The sequence below is a fragment of the Drosophila bipectinata genome, chromosome 3R (assembly GCF_030179905.1).
Source record: "Drosophila bipectinata strain 14024-0381.07 chromosome 3R, DbipHiC1v2, whole genome shotgun sequence".
Lineage (NCBI taxonomy): Eukaryota > Metazoa > Arthropoda > Insecta > Diptera > Drosophilidae > Drosophila > Drosophila bipectinata.
Window position 1 is genome coordinate 8209730 of NC_091739.1, and position 6642 is coordinate 8216371.

The window sequence follows — 6642 nt, forward strand, 5'->3', positions numbered from 1 at the left end:
GCGGTCGAGGCTTTCGAAAGTGAAAGTAACAAAGGGTTCGCTTTAGAGTCTCAAACACCCTCCCTCCTCACACTCTTCCTCACACACAACTTGTTAATAAAATAAACAAAGTTTATGCGCGCAACCCCCCAGCGAAAATCGCACGCACGTACACACACCCACAAGGTCCCCCCTTTGAAAAACAACCAAACATCCATATTTTCCGCTCCTTAAGAGTTTTCAATCCACTTGGAAAAAAACGTTTCAATAAATCTATAAATTATTTAAATGTGTTATTGAAAATGATATATAAGTATCCTTTCAAAGAATATATAATCAACCCCTTACTTAGACCTTTGAATATATTTTTAAAAGGAAAAATAATAAGATTTTAAACATAGTAAGTACTAGTTGTTTTCCTGTGCACTTTCATATGGCAAAAACATTTGTCGCCCTACAAATCACATAATCGCTGCCGTCGCGCGACTTTCAATAATCAAATTTAAAATATTCCGTCTTCACATTTTTCACTTTTTGTGGGGGGAGTCGAATCCACCGGCTGGGGTGGTGGCAGGATTGGGGGTAGATTCTACAGGACCACTTGCTGGTTGTTTGTTTTGCGACGCTTGCATCGAATTGCTGCCACTGGTTAGCTTTGTTGTGCGACTTTTATTGAGATTTATTGCAGTTCATCGGGAGGCGCCGTGCAACCAGCGACCCCCGTCGAGCATATATTTTTTCCGCTCCTCTCAAATATCCTTGGATACCCTTTAGAAATATTAAGGGCCTCGACTATACCTTTTGACTTGGGGTTTGGGGTCTTTGCCGGAAACTACGCAGCTTTGGCCTGATTAATAATTCCGTTAGTGGGTGCCAAGAACCTGACTGGGGAGCCAGATTAGTTCTAGCACGGAAACGTCTTCGAGGGTATTCACGTTTCAACACTGTTTCGCCCGATTTTTCCTAATTCTATATTCACTTTGTCTATGTTTGCGTATAATCTCTGGTTTATTGAACATGTGCACAGCGTGGCTGCCGCTGCGAGGTGAGAGATTTATGAACATTCCTCTGGAACTGGCAGTGTGGGATGAGCTGCAGTTCACCTTTAAGCATACGAAATTAAATCATACCCAGAATGCGAAAGCCATGTCTCTAATTAATTTCGTTTCGGCTTTAACGCGTACGAAACACTGAACGGGTTGCTTATGGCGCTGACCCCAAATAATATCGGATTCCAGTCGCGGCCAGATCTGACTTCCTAACAGCCCTGTCATTAGTCCCACAATCATTTGGTCTCTACGCACAGCCCATTTCATTACGCCTTTCATTAATTTGTCTCACATTTCGGGGCGTCTCGACTGATTTTTGTCCTTTTTGTGATACCTCTTAGTAGGGGTTTAATGGAGTATACCACGCTTCTTTAAAATTTTGAAGACTTTTAAGAATTCATGGTAGGAAACCACATAAGCAGAGATACATTCAATAGTGAGAGTTTTTGGAAAAGGAAAAGTCAAAAAAAAGTAGCCCATCCAAGAAAGGATGGCATGAAAAATCGTACCAAAGTACAGGGTATCTCATAGTTGTATCTCTCTGTGTTGTACAATTTTTTTCCAATTCCAAATTAGTGCGTGTTTAAATAATAAAATGCGAGCGCAGAGAATGCAGGTTGGTCTCGCTTCGAAGGCACCATATTGCAGCAGTCGTCACCCGGCGGACAAACGAGGGGGTGCTTCCATATAAGGGGGTTGTCCGACCCAACGACCGAGTGACTGACTGGCGGAGTGGCATAGTGGCGCACTGGCAGCGCCTTAGACTCTGTCTCACATGCAACGGTAATTTGTTTTCATTTAGCTTAACGCTTGTATTTGGCATTTGGACATGCACACGGCGCCGGGCCAAGGGTTGCTCCAGTTCCACTGCGAGTGCCCGTTCCAGGTTGCACAGCAAGGAAATCCCCTCGAAGGATTTCACATTCCGACTTGTTTGGTCGCTTTTTTTTTCGGCCGCTTCATAAATGTCATATGAGCGGTACGTTTCAATTAATATTGTTTGTGGATCGTTTACACGAACGTGGGGGTGGTGAGGGCTGATATTTTATTTTCGGCTTTCCCAGAACTCGCGTGCACTGGATGTGATGAATGTGGCGTAACATTTGGCGTAAGTGATAGACATTTGTACACAACTCGATTCGAATTCTGGGTCCTTTTATTACTTTTTTTGTTTTTGGAAATTAAAGAGTTCCTCGAACCCCGTTTCCGGTCTATTCCACTGTGTTGTTATGAAATTTTAATCCCATTTATGAGCGGACCCCGCTCGTGTCTGGGAAGTTTGATTCCCAATTGTCTCGAGTTTATTTTCTCGCAATTATCATGCAAACGTTGGAGATTTGGCGCTGACAAGCCAGGACCGAGGACCCAAAGAAAGGTCCTGGAGCGGGCTCCAATGAATGGCAAATGTCTGGAAAAAGTTTGTGCGTCTGTCTTTCGCAGAAAACAATTCGGCAGGGCACAAGGCCCCCAAAAAGGCTGGGCTGGATCTGGAGTTCTGGGCCAGGAGTTTGGCTATATTTTTATGTTTCTCAAGCGGAAGCCGGAAGTTGCTGCTATAAAATATGGAGAAGAATATGCAGGAAATGCAAAGTTTTGCATCCAAAATTTGGCTTGTATTTTCGAAGGGAGAATCCTGGTGCTCCAACAACAATAACAGTTGGAGCCAAACTTAAGACCAGATTCGTGGACGGCAGATTGGTGGATTCATTAAAAACATTTCAAGTTTAATGCAAAAAGTTCAATGTCACAAAAAAAGCAACACCACGTCCAGGTCAAGTGTACATTTTTGTACTCAACTCTTCCACAACTTCCGTTTGTAATGAAAGTTTCTGTTTTGGTGTTATTCCTTCACACATAAAAACGAAACAATTCAAATCCTTTGGCAGGACAAAACTTTTTTCGTCTACTCCCGAGTGTGTGCATAATTTTCGAATTCACTTTTATGTGTTCGGGCCAACATTTTTCTCGGCCAGAAATTGACTTCCTTCCCGGGTCGTTGTGGGTTGGATTTACTCGTCAATTCGTTTATATGCTCCCAACATGAAATCGTCCAGTTCCACCCTCCACGACGGGCTAATCATAACGAGATCGGTTGGATGGCCGGATGGGTGGATGGTAAACCTGCCGCATCATTGCAAAACATTTCTTGCTGCCATTTCGCATTTCCCTGCGACACCCTCGGAGTGTTTTCGTCGGATATCGCTGCTTTCCCGTTTGTTTTCCACCTTACTGCAATCGGAGGCTCTAAAGGGGGCTGGACACGGGCAGTACTCCCCCAATTCAGCCCCTGACATCGCTGTGAGCTGAGTGCCGCACACATTTGGGCTGTTGGCAGTCCCCGGTGCCGTATTACTCGTACCTTTTTTATGTTTATGTGGCAAAAAGTGCCGAATCCGATTCGTGTGGCAAAGCAGCTTCGAACCCTGGCTCGCTGTTATTCTCTTTTATTATTTTCTGTTTTTTTTTTTGGTCTGCCTGGGCGGAAGTTTAAAATGTTCACATATCTGACAAATATCCATTATCACGCCACGTACTACCTACTCGAAGTTGTTGTGCCTCAATATTCGTAATTTATAGTTGATGATATTGCAGAAAATATACCGCCTCCCTTAACATCCCGCCAGGGCATTCCGGCATGCTATTTTTTGCTGGAAGTCTCCCTTTTGCCAATTCAGCTTTTAATTCGTCAATGCTATTTAACAGTGGCCCACGTGTCTGGCCTGCCCTCTTCCGTCACCTCGAACCTCGAACCCCGTCCCTTCAATCAGGATGACTGTCGATATCGCCGTCCGGCGGGGGCGATTTGGAGGCGGGGAGTGGAATGGCGTCAGCGACGGCAACGGCCAACAAAAGTACACTGACCGAAAACCCCTTAGCGTCATTTGGGTGATTTATAAATGTCCACATATTTTAGCCAGCAATCAGTGGACAATAGTCTGTTTGTTTCACAAACAATACATATGCCAGGCATATTTCATTTCACACTTTTAAGTTATCTGCTCAAGACGAAAATTAGCATTCTTTGAATTATAGGTTTACTCTTGGAAATCCTTTTTTCCTGTCCCATTCATCTTGCCAACTTTATTTATGCTTCTCATTTATTGCCAAATGGCTTTGGCCTGAAATATGCAAATTTTAAATTTATTCTCGGCCGGCCTAATGCAAACTCTGGTGACTTTTCTAAGCGCTTTTGTGAATTTTTAAATAAAAACTATTTCACCAGAGTTTTATGGCTCAAATTTCGAGGCTTTAAATCTTTTACTAATTATATTTGAATACTTAAACATTAATCCTTTAAATTTCTCTCCTCCAGCCTTTCAGAGTCTCCTCGTAAGCCTGTTCTCTCAGTGTGACAATCGAAATATGGCGGATAGACATCTGGCCCGCATGTGGGGCGTGTACGTGCGGAACATTTGACGATTGGACGCCATGAGTTGCACATTCGCCGCCGAGAGGGATTCGCTTAAATCTGGCCAGCACCCGCAGAGCTTGAATTTAAGCCGATGAACGGGCCGAATGACGCACAATTAGCAAGGTTCCGTCGTGGCGGAGACACACAAGTGGAAGACTAGCAAGCAGCTCGGCCAAGTGGCCATCAATCGGCGAGATGGTCAAATCGGGCCGATTCTGATTGAGTGGCCAACTCTCATGGTTATTACCAGCAACTGGGAGAAACAGGAACTTGGAGCATCGGGAACAATACAAACTAAGCCGGCAAATAATTCCTGTCGAAGGATGAGCACTTGTGAGCTCGATGAAACCACAAAGCTAATTAGCTCTCAGCGGCACATTTCCGCATCTTTTAATTTTCCAATTTCCTTTGTGATTGCTCTGCCACCGGCACAGACAGCTGAGCAAAAACTTAATGATTTCCCTGCCAATATTCGATTTGTATTTATCTAAGCGTAGCTCGGAGGAGGCACCGGGGCGAGAGTGCGATGGGTGGTTCGGATCAATTAAACTTATCATGCCCAGAGATGCCTGGGACTGCAGCCGCATCCCACTCGCTTGTGCGGACTCGCCAAGCATGAACTTTTGCATTTCCCACATGGGCTCTCTGTCTACCGTTACGTATGCGTAATATTTATGTTTCATTCCGAAACGAACACACGCATCTGTGAGCAGGAGCAGGAACAGGAGTGGCTGGGGCAAGTGGCATGTGGGGCGGCAGAGGCAACTCTCAGAGGCAAACAAACAAACAATTAGACAGAGCTCAACATTTTCATGTGTTTGGGGCTGGATCTCAACCGGAATTATTGCCGGCTGGAATTTTGCTTGCGTTTCGTATATTTATTACAAATGTTTATGCTAATCTTTGCAACCAGCCCCAGCTCTAGCTCAATGCCTATTCCTATACCTACTCCCATTCCTATAACGAATCCTATTCCCGGAAGATGGGAGCATCAATTAAATACTTTGCCACAAACAAATTGCCCAAATGGAACGAAAACAAATCGAAGACAGGTCGAAGATTGAGGCAACGTTGAATTGCAATTGAGAGGTTTCTAATTGGATTTCTGAATAAGCAAAGGGATTTTTTCTAAGAAAGCATTCAACTCGGGAGGTGTGGGTGGCCAGTGGGTGGTGTATGCAAAGTGGACTCGACCCACCCCAGCCCCTGCCCCGGCCAGTTGGACATGGCGATGCCTGCACGTTGTGAGAACTCGACATCGCCTAATGTCCGAGACGTGAATTGCATAAAATCCGGGAGACTCAGACGTCAATGTCGACCTCGCGTCGCCAGCGGAAATGGCTCCCGTCTCGTTGCGGAAATGCAGTCTCGAGGAAGGAGACAAAAAAAAATTGTTTAATATTCGGGAAAAAGTTGGCACATCTTCGACGTCATAAAGTGACAGGCTGATGGCCATTCGCTGATATTCCTTTATGACGTTGACCAAATCGCTGTCTGCATACCAAGTTGGCGTACAACTCCCACCCTCGTTCGGTTGAAGAAGCTTAATTATTTTTAAGCAACATTTAATAATCTCTTACGGGGCGATTGTTCATCTTTATTCACTCGAACTTATCGCCCTGACATGTGTCAGCTGTCATGCAAACCGCAAAAAAGCTCCTTACGCTGCAGAATGGGAAAATCAATGCCGGGGAGGTGGAAAAAAACATTCAGGAAATCTCCGGCCAGAGATCAAAGTGCCATTGTGCAATACAAGGGCTTCTGTTGGATTCGACAGAAACTTTGAGGCCTCTCCCAAGGAAGCGGCAGTAGCAGCGGCAACGGCAGGATAATGGAAAAGCGTAATCGCGTAAAATTTGCCTTGTTCCGCGGCGCCGGTGATAAATGATTGTCATAAATAAAAGCGCAAAGCGGTCAATGCCGAACGTTGGAGCCCACAATCGATGGATATTGATGCTTAAGAATTTTTATCGCACGATTTTGTTCGGCCCGGCACTTGGCCCACACCCAGGACAAGGCCCAAGGACCCAGGCCTCCGCCTCCAGTTTTCTCCATTTGAATCGGACCAAGGGACAAAAAGGGGCCTCTCCGACTGCCGACTGCCCTTGCTAAAGTCATTAATCACAAATCGGCATCGGTATAGCGAAAAGCCAAAAAAGTGAATGCCATTTGTACGATTCCCCTGTGGCAGGGGTCTCGTCT